We start from the raw sequence: 23,012 nt of genomic DNA on the forward strand, positions 1-23,012 counted from the left end.
GCCTGAGTTGCCAAGACCTCTTGCTGACCTGTTGGCTCCAGCTACCCTGACTTGAATTATTTAAATTATTAATGTATGAATTAAAAAAAAACCTGAATCTAAAAATCTGTCACCATTTAAATATTTAATTAGAAAAAGTTACAGGTAGAATAGAAATAACACTTGCAGTGTACTATACTGAAGTGCTTGTGGGAAGGCACTACCAACATCTGGCAAGTAATACACCTATACAGAAGCTAGTACCACTTGCCAAACTGGTTGGTAATACTTGATAATGTCCTCTCTGGAGTGGTTACTATAATGTCGTCTTGCCAATGTTCATAAAGATGTTGCATGCCACAAATTGCCCACATTTGAATGTTTAAAATCTCATCTTATTTGGGTAAGATTAAATGGAAGTCAAATGTTATAAATGTACTGGTGGGGCAGGGGACCTACATCTCCTTGAAGACAAATCCCTGGGTCTTCTGGGCTGTATTTGCTATCTTAAAAATATTTTCTCATAAGGAAATAGAATAGTTAGATGACTTCCTAGGTTATTCCAATTTGGATAAAAGGATGAGGACTGCAATAAATAAGCTAAAATCACTTTATATGTGCAAATATTCATTTATTTCTATTTCAGAAAAAATGCTTTAGCATATCTTTTATACTTCATGAAAGACAACATTGAGGGACTGAGAAACTGGTATTGGCAAAGCTATTTCCCACATTAAGGGAAAGACTGGGTTTTACTTGCTTTGTAGTGTTTTGCAGGTATAGGTTCCTGTCCAATAGCAAGAGTTCATGTTCCCTTTAAGTGAAAAAGATGTTTCCTACCACCTTGTGACTCCAGGAAACAAACTTACAGAATGGCTGAAACTCTTGAGTCTTGTGAGAAAGGCAGGCACTGGGAATGGGATAGTTACTATGTAAAAACAGCAATGAAGAACATCACCCTGCAACTCCTATTAAAATCTCTGGGATTTGGAAACAAAGCCTCTCCTCCTGCTGGGGTTTGCTGTTGCCTTGCAGGCATGAGCTCTTGCTGCAGCCTTTAGCTCTAGGAGGTCATTAATACATGCCCTTCTCCCCCAGTGCTGCCTGCTCTCATGAAACCTGTGACACATATAATGTCCTCAAGGACATTATAATACTGTTGTCAATCTTGCTTGAAATTGGCCAACACTACTTATTTTTTCAGCTGCTGTTTTAGTTTGAGTTTAATTTTCTAATTGCTGATTCAAAACTAGAAAACTAGATAAGGCTTTCTGATAAAAAACAGCATGCTCTCTTTAATTGGAGATAATCATAGGGTTTAAAATCACTTATGTTAAGAGCTACACTTGGTAAATCTCTGTAGAGGGCTCTTGCAATAGCTGAGGCAGTCTGCAAGAGAAATTCATGGTGCTCAGAACCAACAGCACTGTATGATCTAGTGTATCATGGCTGGACTCCTACTGCTTATGATGACTTCAAGTTTACTGTAAACTGAACTCCATTTTCTTTTCATGTATTTCAGTTATCCATTCTCTTAAATAAAACAGATGGTATTTCTGAACATTTGATAAATGTACTGATTTCCAGTAATATAATCCTTACAATAATCCTACTTTCAGGTTTAGGTCAGACAGCATGCTTAGAGTTACTATATGCTGGTATACTCTTCCCCTGACAGTGAACCATCTTAGGACTTCATGTATGCCCAAGGCTAAAGGGAACTTCATGCTGAAACATACTAATCTTATTCAAGTGCTTCAGTATAATTTACATAGCAAATCTAGTAAAATGTCAAGAATATGTAGTTGTTCAAGTTTTGTTACATTTTGAAGAAGTCTTGCTAAACTTAAAACTTGGATTAAAACAAATTGACAACTTAATCATTTTCTTTAGTAGCACTCCTATGATGATTGTTCTCCTGTGGTTCATCTAGCTGCTTTTTGAAGGCTGCAGAGCTGTCCTCAGAACTTTAAAATGCAGTTTAATTCTTTCATGATATCACTCTGTGTATATATTAATTTCTACTTATTGCTTAAAATGTTACTTAAGAGGTGTAAATTAGTCTTAAAATGAGGAAAATAAAGATCTTGGTTTCTCTTGCTTTCTACTAAAATGCAATTTAATTCTTTCATGATATCACACTGGTGTGTATATATTAATTTCTACTTATTGCTTAAAATGTTACTTAAGAGGTGTAAATTAGTCTTAAAATGAGGAAAATAAAGATCTTGGTTTCTCTTGCTTTCTACAGTAAAAAAGGTGAAGCTTGGCCTCTTGGCCATGTAGTTCAGCAAAGCTGGCAGAAGCAGGCACTGGCTTTGGTAATCCCTAAACTGGAAGCTGGTGGAAGTGAAGAGAGCATCCTAGGAATGTATGGTTATGTGCCTGCCAGGGTCTCTTACTCCTTACTAGGAATCAGTTATCAGTCATCAGGGTGGTCTGCAGAGTATGAGGAAAGTTCAATCAGCTGAATACAGGCTCCAGCTGCTGTTATCACAAGAGCTTCTACAGCTCTGCTTGAAAAACAAGAGTAAAAGCAAGGACTTTCCTGTGAGGATGGAGTAGCTGTTATGCTGGCAAGGGTGGTTCTGCCATTCAAGCTTGTCAGAATATAGGATGTCCTTCCAAAAGATGCTGAGAAACTGGGAGATGAGATGAGCCATGAGAGTGATGGAAGGACTAGAAAGTAAGATTTATAGTGAGTCCTGGAGCTTAGTCCCTTTAGATTAGCGAAGGTTAACAGCAACCAAAACTAGAATTAGAGGACTTGTAAGTCTAGCAAACAAGACTATAGGAAATGTTAGCAGCAACTGTAAAGGCTGCATCAGTTCTGAGTCTGAATACTGCTGATGCCAACTTGTGAATTCTCTGGGCATTCAATAATGAATGAAGGCTTGTCTGAAAGATTAAATTCTAATTTGAACATGAAGTAATTCAATGAAGTCCCATGGCCTGTGTTATGCAGGAGGTCAGATGAGATAATTAAGAAAACTGATCCTACAGTATATGTAGAGGCACAGCTCTGCATGTGGACTTTGACCATGTGAATATTCCTCACTTATTTCACTGGTAGGTAGATTGAGTTATTTGGAGCTACCTTCAGCACTACTGCATGGAAGATGGACAAGGAACTGGTATTGCTTGGAGCAGCTGAAAGCAGTCTAAGAGGCTATTAGTTTTTCTGCCTCTCAGCTGTTTGGCTTATCCATGCTGCACAGTGGCAGCTACTCAGCTTGCACTGGAGGCTGGACCTACTACTGAGCCCCTTTCTCTTAGGGCTCCTCCTATGCTCTGAGGGGACACCAAGGGAGTCAGTGGTTTGAAGATAACAGTCTGGGGCTTGTGGTCAGGCATAAAAATACTGATGCTTGACAGTATTTGACTTATAGGGAAGACAACAGGAGGAAGTAATCCCTATAGTATGTATTGCAAGAAGAATAAGCTCCCAGTAACTACTGCTCAGGTATTATCCTGGAGACATCTCTGGAAGTGTCAGAAGTGGTTAAAAATCAAATCAAGTTAGGAATTGGTAGGAAAGGAGCTGTGAGCAAACCTAGCAAACAGTCATGCCATTAGATAAACTGGTGTGCCTGCAGGCTGTGTGCAGATCTTGACACTCCTTTCCTCTGAAAAGACAGTTGTTGGAAAAGGTATGGGGAAGGCACTCCAGGATTGCTACAGAATTGTTTCCGTTCAAGGGAGGTACAAACATGAGATTCTTCTGTTCTCTCACAAGCTGAAGGAAGGATGTGGTATAGACTTAGTCTTGGATGGACTGGAGAGAGTCAGCAGTGAATGTCTAATCATCAGGCTCTTCTGATGGAGAGTGGCTTTGAAAAGGAAAAGTACTTTTTCCAGGGAGGGCATAGTGAAGTGGCAGAACTCATTGGTAGAGGATGCTGTAGAGGCCAGAAGTACAGAAAGGCTAAGGAAAAGTGATAAGAGAACAAGACCACCTGCAGATGTTGGACATAATGGTATCAACACATTTTTTCAGCTCTAGAAGTCCTTGGGCTCCTTACTGCCTTGGGGGGGGCACGCTTGGAAAAAGGGTTAGTGTGTATTTGATGTGTTTCTCTTAATTTTTCCTTAAGTGACAGTCTTCAGAGGCAAGTGATGGGGAGGAGCAGCTCTTCATACAGCTCTTGCTGAGTCCCAGTGAAAAGAAATCTGCTGTTGGGAGAAGTAAAAAGTAGGGGAAGGCAGCACAATGAAGGGAAGGGAGCTGGGAGAAGGAGCAGTGGAAGATAATACCTTGCTCTGAGGTCTAAAGGAGGTATCTGTGGCCCTGCCTAAGCATCTGCCACTGCTGGAAAAACAGGATACAGGTGGATCTTGTTTGACCCAGTGTGATTGTCCTCAGGATCTTGACAGCACAAATGTGCTCCTAGCATGCCTGGGTGATGTCAGTTGTAGGATAGCTTCTGCCAGTAGAAGAAGCTGCAGCAGACCCCTCTTCTAGAGATGCAGTATGAACTATTTCAGGAAAAGGGTGAGATCCAGAAATCCTCATGTTGAAATAGGATATATATTTCTCTTAAATATTTCTTCTGCCAATAAAAACCATTCCTGAACAACTGATATTTCAAATGTGACTTTTAAAGGCAATTAACTGTTCTTAAAAATGGATTTTTGATCTGCATTCTCTGCTGTATATGCAGATCACATATCCACAGTCTGTATGCAAACTGAAATCACCCTCCTTGAGATTATTCTATTTAAAGTGAAAAGTAAAAGGACAGATCCTTGGCTAATATTGATCATTAATTCCATTAATGAACCAGTTGCAGAACTGGCCCAACATGCACAGAACATCATGGTAGTTTTCTAAGTGAATTGTCTGGACTTCTTGCTAATATTTCTTGTCTTACTAAATTTCTCCTGCTTTTGAAATGCTTTATTCTCCTTTGGTATTGGCAGCTCCCTGTCTTTTGCCCACATGGTTGGGTCAGCCCAGTCACTCCCCATCTTTGCTATTCTCAAGAGCAATTCGTCTGTATATTGGCATTTTTCTGATGTTTAGAACAAAGGAAGTTCTCAGGAAAGGAAAATCCACCTGGGAGGGTGGACGAATAAATCTGAAGATACTATTTTTGTAAGGGGCAGTTTGAATTCTGATTATACTCTGTTCATGTTGTGGAAAAGTAGCTGTTTGTTCCTGCCCTAAAAGGGGACTTCTCTTTCTAGTGGCAATTCTGCTTGGCCTGCTGACTAAGTCCCACTACATCCTTTGAAAGGACAAGGTTTCCTGCATAAACGAGTTCTGAACCAGCCTACCACATGACTTAATTCCCCCTCATGACAGCAAATGTCAGACTAAATCTCTTCCTTTCACATGAAACACCTTCTGGCATAAAAGCTCCAGAAACCAATTGCTTAAGTGTCCATGTAAACTCTTGCTTTTTATTAATCAACCTCTTGTACCTAAAAGCTGAATTACAGTTCTTGAACAAAAAAAAAACACTTGGAAGCTCACAGCTACTGTCATGGCTATGAAAGCAACAAAAGGTTACTGGCTTGCATAGCTGTACACTCTTCCAGGAAGCAATGCTTTTGGGGCTGCGTATTTTTAGACATGACCAGAAACAAAAGAATGAGCTTGCAATAATGAGTGACAAAATGGTAGTCAAACTAATGTGCTTCTTCAACCTTGCATTTGTATGCTTATTAATCACTTAACTGCTGCTACATGTTTTTAATCAGTGGCGAGATCTAGGTGTATGAATCTCTCCCAGGTTAATTAAATGCTTTGTTAAAATTCAGTGGGCTGGTCCTTAGCTGCTACAAACCTGCCACAGGTAATGTAGGATAGTGCTGGGCTAATGGAGGTGAGAATCTAATCTGAATACCTAAACTACACTTTTCCACCCAAGCTATGTATGTGATGCCAAGGAAGGAACTGTCTAATCCCACCTTTCCATGTAGCTAAACAAGTGGAATGATTTTTTTATTACCAGCAGTAGGCTTGCAGGGAGATCTGCAAGACTTATTACAGGCAATGAAGTAGTATTGCAAAGCTATCAGTAATATATAGAAGTAAAGCTGAATGATAAGAAAAGTTGTCTGAAGAAGATCACATGATGTATCACAGTAAGTGATTAAGATGGTGGGTGGCTCTTTCAGATGACTTCTGTTTCCAGAAGCATTTGTTTTAGTGCTTCTGTATTTTGTATTCAGTGTTGAATGTTTTCCTGTTTGGCTAAAAGGGATCCTTCAAAGTGCCTCACACAGGGTGTTCAAAATTACTAATGATAGTTGGAAAGCTGGGCCCTGGCTTAATGTACAATGATCTGAGGATTGGTTTTTTTAAAAAAGCAAAACTTTGTAAATTGTTGCAATGACAAGATATTCAGCTAGCTAGTGCCATTCAAAAAATAGAATGCCAATTCCATCAAATAAAATCAAGATGTGATGCCACATCCATCAAGAAGCTGGAGCAGGGTTTCTACAGGAATAGTCTAAAAGGTTAGAGCATGACACATGCTTTTTAGTGCTAGTTCAACAATACCTGTGTAGTGTATAAGTATGGACATATGCAGGGGAGGGGTAGCATCTATTTTAGTGATTGTACATCTTACTCATGTAGTTGACCATGAGGAGGTCTTCAGAGACAGTTTCTAAAGTAACCATCTTTCTAAAGAGGGACAGGAAACATTCTTTATTTCTGAAAGGTAGCTAGGACTGCAGAGGCTGTATCTTACCACTCTGAAAACACTGTACCTTGGAGCTAATGGTGTGGCTCAAAGGTGTGATAAGAACTTGTGACTTGTTACAGCAGCTCTTGTCAAAGTAGATTACTTGTGGCTCTTTAACGTTGGTACACCTTCTGTAGGCAGTGAATGGGCAAAATTCACTTGAACTGCTGTAGGGAACAATAGACCTTATAGTGTTAAAGCTGCATCCAGATTTATTCAGGCATACGCTAGAACAGAGCACCTTCAGAGCACTGAAAGCTGTTACCCATTCAGGTCTCTATCAATTCTTCACATAATGCAGTGGTATGGAGCCTCTAATCCCATCCCCATTTCCAAGAAGGCTGCATATGTTTTGTTTTCATCATGATCCAGAGGGAGCCTTTCCAAGGTGGAAAGGATAGTTTTGTTCCCACACTCCTCAGTCCAAAGGAGGGCTTGTACAGAAGCCTGGTGTCTAATGCATCACCACTGGGGATGAGCTGTGGCATTTAATGAAGGTTCTGAGACTGTCAAACAGCTGAGGCTTTTGGGCTTTGTGCACACCAGCTGGTGGTAGAAGCTCTCTGTGCTTCTAGATATCACTGATTGAAGTAACCTGTGTCCCTTTTCACCTCAGGCTTTTGTTTGCACCAGTTCATTTTGAGATAGTATGGGCAAATGGATTTAAGATTGTCATTCTCAGACACTGATGGAATAAATAGATCAGAAATTAAATGCTAGGGCTGTAGAAATATTTGGCTTCTCAGGAACCCTTCCCTTAAAGACTTTGAGAAGAGAGGGTCTGGCTCACAAATAGCATTTTTCTTTCAATCCTGTATCTATAGTAGCTGGTACATATAACCTAGCTACCTTGTGTCTACACTTGTCTTGTATCCTGAAACTCTGCATTACATTCTCATGCATCCCATGAGTTATGCTGACATGAATTATTTTTAATCAAAAATGTTTTTAGCCTTTTGAAACATATTTGAGGATTTCCAGAAGGATGGGGAGAGACTCAAGTAGCATTGTTGTAATACTTTTCATGCATCCTGATACAGTGGTTTTTGTGGACTATGAAAGAGGGTTTGAAGAAAGTAACATAAGTGTACTAGACACTATTGCCCAAATCTGGAATGGACTCAGGCTGAGGTATAGGCAAAACTTACCTGCTGCCTTTATATCAGCCAGTGCTGTGACTGAGTATCCCTAACAACCTTGTGCCCCAAATATTGGACTCTTATGTCTGAATGAAGTCTATGCTTAAACTAGATTACACTATAGGACAATCCCTCTGCGTAGCCATCTGCAGACAGACTAGGATCTGCTCTACCTGTGTTCTGAACCACCTGGACATACCAAACTGTGTTCCCAGAGGCTCTTGCAGTGCCTTGGCAGAGCTTGTGGTGTTCTGGCTTGGAGCTGGGTGGAGCAAGGACTGGTCTGGGCAGCCCTGCTCCTCTGAGCACCCTGCCAGACTTCAGGAAGGGCAAATCTGAGCAGGAGAATCCAAATCTGTGCTCCCTATTCCATGTGCTGTGGGTTTTCAAAGCAGCTGCTGACATCCTCAGTTGCTTAGCTTGCATATGAAGTACTGGATGTGGGGGGTCCTCTCTATAATTGTCCCGAAACTCTCTGAAGCTAAATGTGTGGTAGACCGTACTTTCAAGTATGCTAGTCTGCTTTTAAAGGGGTAAGGAGAAAAGAAAATCAAATTCTGGGTTTGTTTCCTGAAGAGTTAAGATAAAGGCTGAAGAAGCTGAGATTAAGTCTTTGGGATGACAGGGAGGGAGATTGTGAAAAACAGCTTAAAAATACAGCTTGGGATTTTTTCTACCTGATAATCACAGAAGCTACTGGAGGTTTTAAAATTGGCTGTCTAATTTTCTGACAAATGAGCTGAGTAGTTATACTATAGGTTATGACAAATGTATTAAAGTAGTCTTATGAGCCATTATTGTTACATGTCAGTACTATGACTAGTGGAAGGAAATTGCATTTTCATCAAATAGAGCTACAGAAGGGACGAAAATACTTTGTTATGCCTTGGATAATCTAGTGAGACAGCAAAACAAATATTTATGGGAGTCTGTGATACACATCTCTCACTAGCAGAGTTAAGAATTGTAATTATAAATTGATTCCCGTGAATAGTAGTTAGGACATCTTAAACTTCTAAAGAGACTTCCCTATTAACTATAACCTGAAAAACAAATGCAAACCTGAAATAGTTTTTTCCAATATGTTATCCATTCCTTTAGTATTTTCAAGTTCTGGCAGCTGTAGCAGTGCTGTTCTCTAGTGCATCTATACTGGGCTAAATCCCACTCACCTTAAACACATCAGCAGTACCACTGATGTCCATGAAGGATTTGCCCCACTAAACTGGTATAGGATTTGTTTTGACTTCAACAATTTTATGACCTCTTGCAATACTACGTTGCAAGCTAGAATTAAACAAATCTCCAAATTTTGAGACACAAAGAACATGCTGAAGGAAGAGAAGAGGAAACATGTGTCTGGCTCTTGTGGGTCCTGAAAAGAATAGGCAATATTTTCAAAACTTTTTAGCTGTCTGACTTAAAATGCTATCTGAGGAAAAAGAAATCTAATTCTTATTCCCCTGAGAGAGAACTACTGGGCTCTTGTTCCAACTTCTCTGCCAACTTTCTGCATGACCTTGGCTACAGTATGTGCCTCAGCACAGTCACTTAGAGGAAGGATACTTAAACTGAGATAATAACCAAACTTCACGTTACCATTGTTGCCCTCACCTCACAGCTATCCGGTATCTTAAGGCTCTGCGGACTGGCTAGCACACTATTCTCAATATTCTCTCTTATCCAGCTGGAATGAACTTGTACAAACTGGTATCTTTGTATAAAAATGCTCACCACTCTGCCCTAAATAGCTAGTGAAATATTAAAATCCTAATTTTACATTTTTGGGACATTTAGTTTAGGATGATGTGTATCAAAGCAACAATAGGAAAGTTTTGGACCTAGAGGATATCTGGGCCATTTTGTGAGAGGAAAAGGGCTAAAGACTTAGAGTGTCAGGAAGGTCAAAGTGGTTAGAAAATCCTACTTCTGCATCAGTACAGGGCAGGCAGCATTGTGACAAAGTTTTACTTGGTTTGAAGGATGGCAGAACATGATGCTGGGGAGAGATTTCTTCCTGTAGCCAGACTTGTGTGGGATGCAGAGCTCAATTCACCTGCCTACATATTATTCTAATGCCATTCTCACAGGAAAATGCAGGTTCCTGGTGTGATTGACTGTCTTGCTAAGGTCTAACCAACCCCTAATTGATTAGCTGACAGGATGATAATAGCAGGTGTTCCCAAGCATCTTTATTCTTCCTTACCCCCAACCCTCATCCTGAGATGTCAGTCTAATGACCAAGAGATAGGACTTAAATTCTACAATTGTGTTAGGTTATTTCCCCATGTGTTGGTTCCTATTGAGACATGCTTATCCATATTCATTGGAAGCTGACAAATTGTGACAAAGATTTTTGCTTGAATACCTCTAAGAAGGGGTATCTCCTAATTAAGGGATAAAGAAAATTGTGTTAAGGACATGATTTTTTCCCCTTTGTTTTTCCTTGTAGTACTCTCGCTCTTCCTTTTCTCTTTTCCTGAATCTGGGACACCTGTGGAGATAACATACTTCAAGTGATCTAATACCTTGAGGAGGGGAAGTTTGAAGCTCTTCCATTACTCCATCTTCATAAAGATGGAGTAGAACAGACCTTTGTAGAAAAGATGTTTTGAAGCAGCTGAGGAAGGAAAATGCTGTTATGGAAGTGGACCAGAGATGGTGAAAATGCAAAGCTAATGGGAAGCAATTGCAGGGCTTTTCCATGTGAGGGTGTTCACCTTGAAACATTGTAGAGAGGGGATTCTTGCAAAGCTTGCACTTTTTAAAGAAAACCAGTAATTTCAAGTATTTTCAGGCAAGCCCACTGAATTGCTGGTTGCTTATAGAAATCTTTATGCTTTGGAAGTTCTTAGAGTCAAGGGTTTACTTCTGGCATATTATACTTATCTGTGACACAAATGTAAGTATAAAGGAAATTGGGACGGGTACATAACTTCAACTGCCTTAGCAGGGAACTTGTTAATGGTGACACTCCTCCACTGTTCTGCTATACACTTTCATCTTATCTGTGCTCCTGAAATACTCTAATGGATTTTAAAGCATAACTAGCTATGCTTTAAAACAGTATGGGACATACTGTTCCTGTCCCATCAGACATCAGATTGACCAAATAGCTGGCTGTTGTGTATCTGGATGTGCCTTTAAGTACCATGGGGTCTGAAAACACAAGTAGAGTGTACTGCACCTGGGATTCACTGTGACCTGTATTTATATGGGCTCTGCTTTCTATTGCATATGTGCAGCTGAGTACAATTTGTTTGAAAGTTGCTCCTTACAGAACTCAAGGCTATTTAAAATGTGTGTACATCTGAGTCTGGACTAACATGCATTTTCTGCCTCTGGTTCCTGGACTGGTTTTGACCAAGATCTTGGCTTCTGCTTTTGGCTCTCCGTTTTTCTTGTATGCAGTACTTGAAAGGATGATACCTTTCAGTGCTAATAGACCATCCCCATTTTCCATCTGAGTCTACAAACTTTTTTGGTATTCCAGAACTCTTCTAATCTCCCACTTTCATGTGGTATTTTTTCCTACACTACAACTATGAAATGTCCACTTGGGACAATCAGAATGTGTATGCTGTTTACAGGGAATGGATCTGTGGAGGGAATGCTCAGGAGAGAAAGAGTAGATGTAGGACTACGTCAAAGCTGTTATTTGGCTTAAATTGAGTGTCAGTGACACTCAGTATTTCATGATAAACTCATTTAAACCACTAAGATACTAGAGGAAATTCTGTAGTGCACAGAGCAGCATGTATCGCTGCTGAGTCAGAAGGCTCAATGACTGTAGCATCCACTAGGTATTTCTCAGTGTACTTTTATTTTTTGACAGATTGCTTCTTGACCCTACATAAGGTTGCTATAAAAGTATGCTGGCTTTCTAGACAGTGACTAGGGTCACTTGAACATTTTCATGCAGCCTGAGCAGTAGCTGTTGCTGCTCTGTAGCTATGACTTTCAGAGTCTTTCCCAAGACTGTATTCCTTTCTAAACCTTTCCTTGCTGAGGTAAATTGGTTCTTGAGTGAGTCAGTAATAACAAGGATTGTTTAAAAAATTATGTTCTTGTTTGGCAAAGGGTTGCTCTGAACTTTGGAGAATAACATCCTATTCTTATAACACATCTATTTCCTCAGCTGTTCTACTGTCACTGACTTTGCATGACAGCCATATCTCAAGGATAGCTCTTTTTACAAAGAGCAATTGCTAGCTTGGTTCAATTTGGGTCTTCTAGAACAGCTCAAGTGCAAGAGTTGTAGGTATATGAAAGTAGCAAATGGCAGTGGCATCCTCTACTGTGATCTGGAATTTTTCAGTAAATGAAATGTCAAGACAATTCAAGCCTACTGAAACACTGAAATGTGAGCTGTAGCCATGATGTGAGATAACTAAGGAAATAAAGAAAAGAGGGTCAATAATAGGAAAAGATCCATAATTAAAATGTTAATTTCTTATATTTAACAGCATATGTTTAGATGTAGTACTTCTGTTAAGTGTAGGTAAATAGCCAGGCCAAAAGCTTTTTTAAAATAAAAATCAAGCCATTGAACAATACACTTATCCCAAACTCGGATATCTTCTTTAGGACTGAAGAAAGTTTTCAAATTGTTTAAATACAAAGAAATACTTCCAACTTCCCTACTTTATTAGCACATCTCTTCATAATGGATTAAGAATTACAAAACAAGTGTTGAAGTGATCAGCTGGCATAATCCAAAATGTACATCATAACACAAAACAAGTCTATTGTCAAGCTATGAAGAAGTTAGGTTTGTAAAAGCTAGTCTTGAATCTGAAGTTTGTTCACTTACACATCTCTATTTTGTGATATACTTTAAAAAAACATTTTGAGAAAGGATTAGAAAAAATGTACTTCAGAGAACACTTCCAAATATCTCCTGTGGATTAATCATAAAATAGGACACTTCCTGATTAGGAAAGTATTATGAGACATAGCAGATTGGGTAGTAATGACAACAATGGATTACACAGAATGACTCTGTTTAGGAAGAACATGTACATAAAATAATTCCTGCACAGTAAACAGCAGTTCAAATATTTTATATATCTGTAGATGTATTCTGTAATATCCTAAGCTAAGAAAAGATTTTAATCTATATACACACACAGGCAAACCAAAAAGTAAGTTGCTGCATGAACAAGTTAGGTTTCTATTTGGAATGTGGTGCATTAAATTGAGCAGGATTGTACGACAGTGTTTTCTCCCTCACCCCCTGTTGTCTCCTAGAAATAGCTCTGCTACTGTGCCCTGTTCTGCTGATGTTTTGTGATGTGTCCCTGTTGTGGTTTAACCCCACTGGCAACCAAGCACCACACAGCTGCTTGCTTGCCCTCCTGCCTGTGGTGGGATGGGGGAGAGAATCAGTAGAGCAAAAGAAAGAACTCATGGGTTGAGATAAGAACAGTTTAATAATCAAAATAGAAAAAAAATGTAATGAAAAGGAAAACAACAAGAGAGGAACAAAAGCCAGGAAAAACAAGTGATGCAACTGTTCACCACCTGCTGACTGATGCCCAGCCAGTCCCTGAGCAGTGATCACTGACCCTGGCCAACTCCCCCCAGTTATATACTGAGCATGATGTCATGTGGTATGGAATATCCCTTTGGCCAGTTTGGGTCAGCTGTCCTGGCTGTGCCCCCTCCCAGCTTCTTGTGCACCTGGCAGAGTATGGGAAGCCAAAAAATCCTTGACTTGGTGTAAGCACTACTTAGCAACAACTAAAACATCAGTGTGTTACCAACATCATTCTCATACTAAATCCAGAACACAGCACTGTACCAGCTACTAGGAAGGAAATCAACTCTACCCCAGCTTGAACCAGGACAGTCCCAGACATCCCTGTAATCCAAATGATTCCTGACATTTTGTGTCTATTAAGCCTTTGCTGTAAAGCTTTCCCTGTTAGAAATTCTATAGGATCCTGTCTCAGAGACAGGAATTCAGCAGTGGAAAGAAAGGCAAGAATCTGATGCATTTTTAGCTATTCTCTTTTTAGAAACACTTCCGTACACTTCTAGAAGAATATTGGGAAAGCATCCTTGGGTAGGTCCTTGGATATTGTTTGTATGTTTTCTATGAAACATTAAAGAATGTCTAAAGGAAGAAGGGAATTACAGCAAACCCACATCCACACAGGAGGGATGCACATACTTGCAGAGATGGGATTGGAGGGGGAATAAGCACACCTATGTACAGACTTCAGCATTTTTATACAAACAAAATGAAATTGCATCACTGGGTCATGAAGTGCAACGATCTGCACTGCATGTAGCATTTACCCTGTTTGCTCTGTTCTTTTTGCCTATCTGCTCCTGACAATAGTTGGCCTTTGGTCTGATCCTTTCTGGCTGTATTTTCCATATGGATAATAATCACAAATAACCACTGAGCAGAAGTATCATCATCATGACTAACAAAAAAACCTCCCAAAGTGCAAAGGGAATAAATGCTCTGCCACTAAGTTGCTTTACTATAAGAAGTCATGCTTCTGAAGGACTCCTATCTGGTCATCTAGTGGTAATGCATCCAACAGAAGAAAGTAAAATTCCACCATTATTTAACTCGCCTAGCTTAGTGAGGTTGTGCTAGTTGTCCACTCTGTCCGATATAAAACCACCCTGGAAACTTTCAGAATCAATATCTCTACATCAGTGATGCTCTTGCTTATATTCAGGCTTGAGGTTTTTTGAGATTTGTAGATCTTTATCAATTGAAAGAGCTCAAATACTACAATAAAAAACAGGGATTGGATAGCTCAATCTCTATTGTTTACTTCTCCCTGAAGAATTTGTATGTACTCCCCATTCTTGTCCTCTAATACAGCTGGGCATATCTGGGATAACTCCAATAAATCAAGAGGGTTTTAAGCTAGTGAAATTGGAACTACCCAGTTAAATGACAAGGGGTCTGTCACTGGAGAACTGAGAAATTCAGTAATACTTATTTTCCAATTACAATTCTGCAGCTTGTGTCTGTCATTTGTTTTCTTAAAGATACTTGGAAATATTATGAGAGGTCACGAAGCAGTCTCTTTTCCTGTGGTATTTCATAAATTTTTACCCTAAGAATACTGGAAACTATTACATACTGAAGATGTTTAATCTGTTCATTTTCAGACCTTGAAAGGTAAGGTCTTCCCCACAAAACTAATTACACTGTTTGCCTTATACCCTTGAAAAATGTTAATTTCCTGTACTGTTGTGCACTTCAGTCTGTCCTGTCTGTCCAAACACTTCCATAATCCTCATTGTTCATAACATGCATTTGACCTGACATTCACAATCCTTTCTGTTTTATTGCTTAGTGATGTTTCCCTGAGTAAAGCTATATTTTCACTTTTACACATAAGGAACAGATACAGCAGGTAGATTGAAGTATTTACCCAAGGCTATATGGGAAGTCTGACAGAGCCAGTATCTGGAGCTGCAGCATGGTCACCAGACATCTGTTGTCATCTGCTTGCAGTATCTGCTAGTGTATTCCAACAATGGCTGAAAGAATCACTTTTCCTATGGGACTGAAATATAATGCTGTAGAAAGTGAATAATTCTATTACTGATGCTGGGTACTGGCCAAAATCATTATGGGATTCTTTTGCAAGAATCCTTCTTTCCCATGTGTTCCTGATTGTATTTAGTTTGCTTGCTTTGACCTATATTAGGTGTCATAAGTCATTGCTCTAGGTAAAAGCTGAAAATTATCAGAAACACTTTGATCAAATGAGAAATTTGAGAGAAGAATAATTGGATGCACAGTATATCTTGTACAAAGCATCAGATTTATACAAATACTGAGTGTGAAGTTTAACTCAATTTTCCCTCCACAGCATGGAACCTGGTAATGCAGAGGTTATTTTAAAAGAATACAATTTTAAACAGTATAAGAGTACAGTAAAACTAAAAATATCATCACACTATTTAAAGCAGCTATAGGAAAAAATAACTCCTGTCCTAAGGCTCTTGCGCTATTACCCAGAAGTGCCTGAACATCAGGCAGGGTGTCTCAGCTAGCTTTAGGAGTAAAGGGGATGCTGCATTATGAATTTTATTTTTGGTAGTGTTATTTTTGGTAGGAGTCAATTTCTGAGAGAAACATTGCAGCTTTCTGTAGGTAAGTCAGACTTAGGATTTGATCAGCTTGGCAAAAAAACCCCTGCCAGTGGGATACAATTTACCAGAAAAAGGCTTCCTGGGAGTGGCAACTTGCACTGGCAGCAAGGAATGTGAGAGTTTGTAAACTAAGGAAAATTTGTGTGGAAGAGTAGTGCTTTAGGCCAACAGGTTGCAGCTGAAAAATTGTTGTAGAATAAATTCTTGCCATAATAAACCACAGCTGAGAACACATGTGCCACCCTACACCCTGGAGAGTTTGATATGGGCCAAAGATGAGTGAGTCCTGAAGTCCACAAGGAACTCTGGTCTTACATAGTTGTTATCCAGACAGCTCTGGTTAACTGGTGGAAAATACTTGCTCTCTTTTCTTAAAATACTTTGATTATATACACAACATCAATCCATCTACAGCCAGATGTGTACAAGCTCTATTGAAAATCATTGCATTATAGTGAAGCCAGACATCCTCCTTCCAGCTACTTCCTTATCCCTGCTCTGAAGTACCAAAGCCTGGGAGATATTAATCACAAGGAAATTAATTTTTTAGACTCTTTAAAAAGCATTAAAAAACATTTAAGAAACATTACAGTTACATTACAGCTTATCTCAAATATTAAAACTGAAACCAGCAATAGTTTACTACTTGGCTGGGAAGCGCAAGAACACTAGAATGGGTGCTCATGTAGGAAGTCTATTCCTCTGTGTATCTCAAACAAGGTAATGCTGAACTTTGATACTGATACTTTTTCATAATGATTAGGGACAGATTCTGGTCTTGGTAATGAATTATTCTAGATATAAAGCAGTGTGATATATCTGAATTTGGCCCTACAGGGATAATGCTTATTTCAACTGCAGGTTAAAATGCTTTTAAGACCGGAAGAGATCAAAGGCAGAAGAAAACTTTAATGAATGTGCTCAAGCTCTGGGTGTTCAGTGCCTCTTAGAACATTCTTCCTGCTCATGTGTCAATTGTCTTCTAATATAATTTCTGGATCAAGTCTCCTTTTCCCACCAGATGCCATTTTTACCTTGGATTCAGACCCTGCTCCTAGCACTTACTCTTGTCCCTGCTGTAAAAACTCTTATGTTGGCAGGAAAATGCAAGTACTCTATACCATTCGTCTTACAGAAAGAATCACTGCAATGCAATTTCCTTCTTGCACAAAAGTGAACTGTGGTGGGGGAGATGGGACTGCAGTATAGACCATTCCTTCCCTTTATGCAACAAAAGGAAGAGGAAATCCAGGGAGAGGAGAACCTGGGAAACAGCCCCCTTACAACTGCACAGCATGAAAGGCCACTACTCTGTAATGTTTGACTCTTCCCAGGTGTCTTGGTAGTTTGTAGAGACACTGGTACACCACTTGTACTGACTTACAGGGCTCAAATTAATCCTAGATGCTTGCCCTGTACATGTGGCTCACAGGGGATGTCAGCTGCTGCATATGACTTGTCCATAATTCTGTCCCTGCTTCTGTTTCAAACTGTCTAGTTCAGCTCTAGGATGTAACATGTGCAACTCCTACTTAATAGAACAGTGTGTAGTCAGTCACATCTGCTAACAGTGTCAAAACAGTTTATTGCTTTTTACTCCTGTTAGCTTTGCAGAGACAATACAGCTGAATGGCAAGGCTGGTGCATTATTAACAGCTCATTTGCTGAGTTCCCCACAGAGAATAGTCTCTGCTAGTACTGCGTGAGCCAGATGTGCACCCTTGCTGACTCCCTGATGCTGGGCTGGCTGTAGAGCTGCTGGGCAAGGAGCAGCTTCTCTTAAAGGTTACCTTAGATGTGAACTAGTCATGAATGTGGACTCAGTGCTGTACTCGGAGAACAGATAGGATTAAAGATGCCCAGCATAAATACAGAAGGAAATCCCAGGTGTAACTAGTTGCACAGAACTGCCGAGGCCTAAATTTTGCTGCTATTTTGCATGTATTCATGAGAAGACAGGATTTGTACTCACTTGTGTACATGCAGTAGATCTCGCGTTTCTCTCGTATTGATGTATTTTTCAGTGGTACATAATGCACATGCTTATTTTATGCATGGATATAACTTTGCTGTGTTTCCTAGTCATTAGCTTTTACTAAGACAGCTAATGTCTAATGGTAATGTCTTTTTAAGACGAACTGCTGAAAGCAAAGGAATTAGTTGTACTGCTCACTGAGCATAAAAACATGGCTTGTGACTTTTTTCAGGCTGACCTTTAAGTTTAAAACTGCTGAAATGTTTGTTGGGGCTAATGAACATCCCTGATGTATTTCGTGCAACTTACAAGAAAAGGGAGCTATGCTTGAAAACTTCAGGGACTTCTCTGCAGCAAAAATTCCTTGTATATGTATGTGTTGGTTGTAATTAGAGATCAGAAATCGTGTGAGCATTTAAAGGTGGGAAAAGGTGCTCTGTAAACCTAGTAGATGCCAGAAGGCCCCTGCAAGCTGGTATAGTAACTCTTGAAAACCTGGCCCTCAGTCTTCCTACCTGAGAGCTGTCATAGTCATGTCACTTGTAGTTCAAAGGCAGAGGGAGGCAAATTATGTATATGGAATAGTAGTTTCTCAGTATCCAGTGGGTACAGTGATGCAGTGGCATAATTTAAAGTTTATCTACATGATTTCAGGTGTCAGGCTGGGGGCTGAGGACTAAAAGGAATTGCTATGTCTGCAGAGACCTTGGTAGGAAGACCTTGGAGCTGAAATGCTGATAAAGAGTAGCAGCTACAAGCAAAGCTTTCATGATTAGCTAGAAGAGTTGGCAGAACAAGGGCAAGAATAAGATGGGCAAGAGCAGAGCTGGAGAAGCAGGCAGGGCTCAAATGGGGTGCAGGGTTCAACCAGGAGAGCAGGTAGTGCTTGTGGCCAGGAGGAGCAGCTAATGCTGTAGGGCCAGCAACAGCTTGGATAAAGCCTTGTTATCCTGCTGTTCGGGTGACAAAGCCCTGGGATCTGCTGACTGCAAACTGAAAAGGGAGTGATAGTGCAAAAGATGGGGAAACAGACAGATGGCTACACCAGGGTGCTAGGGAGGAAGGTTGTAAACAATTATAATGCAACTTTGGGAGAGGTATTGTATCTTACTGCTTTTGTCTTCCTGTTGTCCTTTTCTCCTGTTCAGCAAAGTAACAATTTATTAAGAAAATTGATATGTTTTTAGGTGTGGAAAAATAGGCATTTGAGCACCAGACAGCTTAGTTTAATTTTGCCAGCTTTGGGGTGGAGGTTCAAACTAGTGTTCTATTATTGGCCACTGAAGTTTAAATCTGGTGTGGTTGGTATCAATCAAAGGCTGTCAGGAATGTTGCAGAGGGCTGTGTATGAACTCAGGACAGATGTCCTGAGTGATTACGACATTTCATAGTAGGTTCTTTTGGCTGCAATTGGAAGGGATATGCTATTTAAGTGCATATCCACTTTTTATTAGTAGGTTAGATTGCCAGATGAGGGAAGACAGGGGCAACTGAACCCATGCCAAAGTTATCTCCCCAGTTTTTGCATGGGGAGGTGGATATGACATTGCAGAACTACTGAGGGTGGCTGTGGATCTGTGCTTACTATAGCTGTATTCATATTATTGTGATTATACATATCTGTAAAAATAACAAAGGTATTCACCCCACACAAAATGGAGTGTGTGTGGTGTTGCTCGTTTGGACTCTTGAAGCATTGCCTGCATAAAAAAAAACCCTGAAAATCTCAGAACAAAACATAGTTATGAAGCACTGTGACCATCAAACAACAAGAGCAGAAAAAATGTTTAGAAGAGACATATGGCTTAATATGCTGGCCCATTTTTAGTTGATCTTTTTCCAATCCTTCTGCTCTCTCAACATAACCTCTCTCAGTCCTTCCCTATTCTATAAACCCATCTGCCTTCATCTGTTAATTCAGCCCTCTGTTACTATTGAATTGTTTATCAGCCAAATGAGTGTGGATGATGAGCTCCTCTATTCCCTCCAACCTAGTTAAAACAGGCCTGCTACTCAGTGGTGGGCCAGTGTTGAGAAAAATGTAAATTACTAATGATTTGTCTGGAAACCTTTGAGAGGGAGGCCAGAGCAACTGAGCATTTGGCAACTTAAAAAAATGTCCAAGGCCTGGATGCAGGCAGCAACAATCTCATCTTCACCACCCTACTGAGCATGCAGTGATTTTGGCTTAGTATGCTTTCACAAAGTAAGAGGAATACTCCTGCTTGTCTTGGGCTTGATCCTCTTCCATTTCAGTCTGGAAGAGATCTCAGAAGTCTGAACTGATCCAACAGGCTTAATTGCCCCATAAAGGGGAAATCTCAATTTTTTTCTTTTGCTGTCCAAGTGATTTCACCTCTCTAATTATACCAGTGGGAGGTGTTGCTCTGACTCCAGTTCAGCTAGTAGAAAACTAACCCAGCAAAACAGTGGGTACCAAAGGACCGGGTAAAAGCCTTGACAGGAAGGGGTGGGACCACCAGATCAGGTAATCGGATGTAGAGCAAAATCAGAAGCATCCTCCTTCAGTAGGGATTCATCCATCCCTTCTGAATACCTGCTCCCATTGAGAGAAGGAAAACCTCTCTGGTTCTGTTCTAGCACAATGTTAAAGTGTGTGTCTAAGCATGTGAATAGCTGGCTGGTCTGTAATATAGCAGTGCTGCCTGTGTGAAAGGTGAACTTAATTTTTATCAGAATTATTCCTGTTGGACTACCTTCAAAACCTACTCCTGTAACTAGAGGTTTTCTCACTTTGGCCCTCCAGAGGAAGTCTCCAGTTGAGATTAAAACTAAATATATGTTAATTAAGACAAATTAGTCTGGTGCTGTGACTCTCTGGTCTCCCTGGTCTCTCCTGGCTTCATTATTGCAGTTACACTGTAGACCCCTGATTTCTCTCATAGACAATGAGACAATTATTCCCCTCCTTTAGAGTGGATTCCTAAGAAAATGAGACTTGCATAATTACTTTGAGTGTCTGACTATATGCAATCCATGTAATGTTTAAACTTGCTGAGACCTCTCATGCACATTAAATGGGGGAGTCTGAAATATACCAAGCTCTTATAAGTTTTGTGACAGCCAGTTAGAGACCCTGATAATGTGTATTCCTACCCACACTCTCCTAGTGTGGGAGGAAAAGCTGATGCAAACTTGCCATTTGCTGGACATATCAAAGGAGCTACAGGGACACTCATCTAAATAATTTCATTGCTGACAGAACAACTTGTTGAGATATGGGCTCAATCTTTGCATCATTGAATGTGCTTTATGAATTGTTTTTTCTTTCAGTGGAGCCTTGGTTGTAAAAACAGTTGCTCTCTTAGTAGGATTATCATAGGCTTTATGCAGGAAAAAACATGCAGTATGTTTACCCATGTAGAATAATGTTTCATAATCACTGTATCTCTTCTGCCAGGGATGCTAATATTTAACCTCCTATTTTGAAGCTGGTTAGCATTTGCTCCAGAAAGAGAATCAAGGTAGAGGAAAACGAACTTAACAGGGACAAATGTCAAACCAGTGTATATCTACATGTAAAACAATTAGGTGAAACTGCAAAAATCAGGCCATGCAAATGATTGCAGCTGAAGGGCTGGAATTCTTTTGATCAAGTTGGGTAAATGCTCCAGAAATTCAGCACCAGTTTCTTAACCCTGTACACCCATGATGAAACTGGGATGGAGTTTGGGCTGTTGCATAGCATGCTGCCTGCTCCTGCAAGGAAGAAGGTTCCAGGGGGATAGGGAACCCCCTGGAAAGAAGGATAGCGGTTGCAGTCCTGCTAGGGTAAAATCACTCTTGGACCCTGTCCCATGTTATTCCCGCAGCAATTATAATCTTTGGTCATCTCTTCTAGGAGTGTCTGTCATGGCCTCCCCAGATGTTCAGCTCTGGGCTGCCAGGAAGGATATAGTGCCTAAGAAAAAGGCAGCTTGTGTCTAAAAGCTGCTTAAAGAAAGCACTCTGGAGCCTGAAGTCCTAGTACCTACTGCTATGCATAAGCATAGCATTCAGCCGAGATATGAGCAATCCCATCTGTGTAAGGCAAAATATAGTAAAAGACACTAGACAGCATCAGCCAAGTGCCTTTTTAAAGACAGTCTGTGTGTCAAAGTTGTAATGGAGTTCTGAGTCCCAACAGAGTGAATCCAAAATGAAAAGCCACGTGAGCCAGCTGTGAGAATATCACTTGGACATAAATGAGTCTAGCATCTAGGAATGCTGTCCTGCATTATGAGTGGCAGTCTTTATTGGGCAAAAATTGTGCTTGTTGGTAAAATTTAGTGAATACTATGTTGCAGGAAAGAAGTACTTACATGACACCTAGCTCAGCTGGAGATGAATCCAGCATAAAAACTTAGGGTATGCCCAAATGTACATCTGAACTGTTAAATGGCTCTCTCAACACAGTGTCTTCTACCAGTTCTGCCAAGGTGGTGGATTTCCATTTATCAGTCATCTGGTCTTTAATTATACAATGGCAACCCAGGGCCAGTGGCAGGATAATGGCTGTGCTCCTGTATTTGACAGAATAAAAAGGCAATATAAAGGTTAAGCAACTTGAAGTTACTCAGTTTTAAACAGTTTTAAGGTGGGAGCATGCTTAGTAAAGGATTTAAAGGCTGACCATTTTTTCTTTTGTGGGAAGCTTGGTCTGTTTGCACCTGGCCCCCTACAAATTGAAGATAAGAGTAAACCCTGTGAGAGCCTTACTCAGTCCTTCCATCATCCAGATCAGCTCAAGGCAAGAGTCTTGCAGAGAAGGACATCAGTGGCTTTCTTTATTGGCTGTAACATGACAACCACCATATTTTCCTGTTTTTCCAGATGCAGGTGTACCTTACACTTGTTAAGAATAACTAAAATTTCCCAGTTTTTACTTATTTGATCAAAGCATTTTAAAATAACTACAAACTGTTCAAAATACTATGCTATACTAAGAAGTTTCTCTGGTATGTATCAGACATGAATGAGCCACCAGAATGACAGATTTTGGAAATGCAGTGGAATCTGTCCTGTGCCAACTCAAGACTGTAGGTCTATGTCCCTCAGAAATATTTGGTAGGGAACGATACAGTGTCTTCA

Source organism: Pygoscelis adeliae, unplaced genomic scaffold (assembly GCF_000699105.1).
Source record: "Pygoscelis adeliae isolate BGI_AS28 unplaced genomic scaffold, ASM69910v1 Scaffold40, whole genome shotgun sequence".
NCBI lineage: Eukaryota > Metazoa > Chordata > Aves > Sphenisciformes > Spheniscidae > Pygoscelis > Pygoscelis adeliae.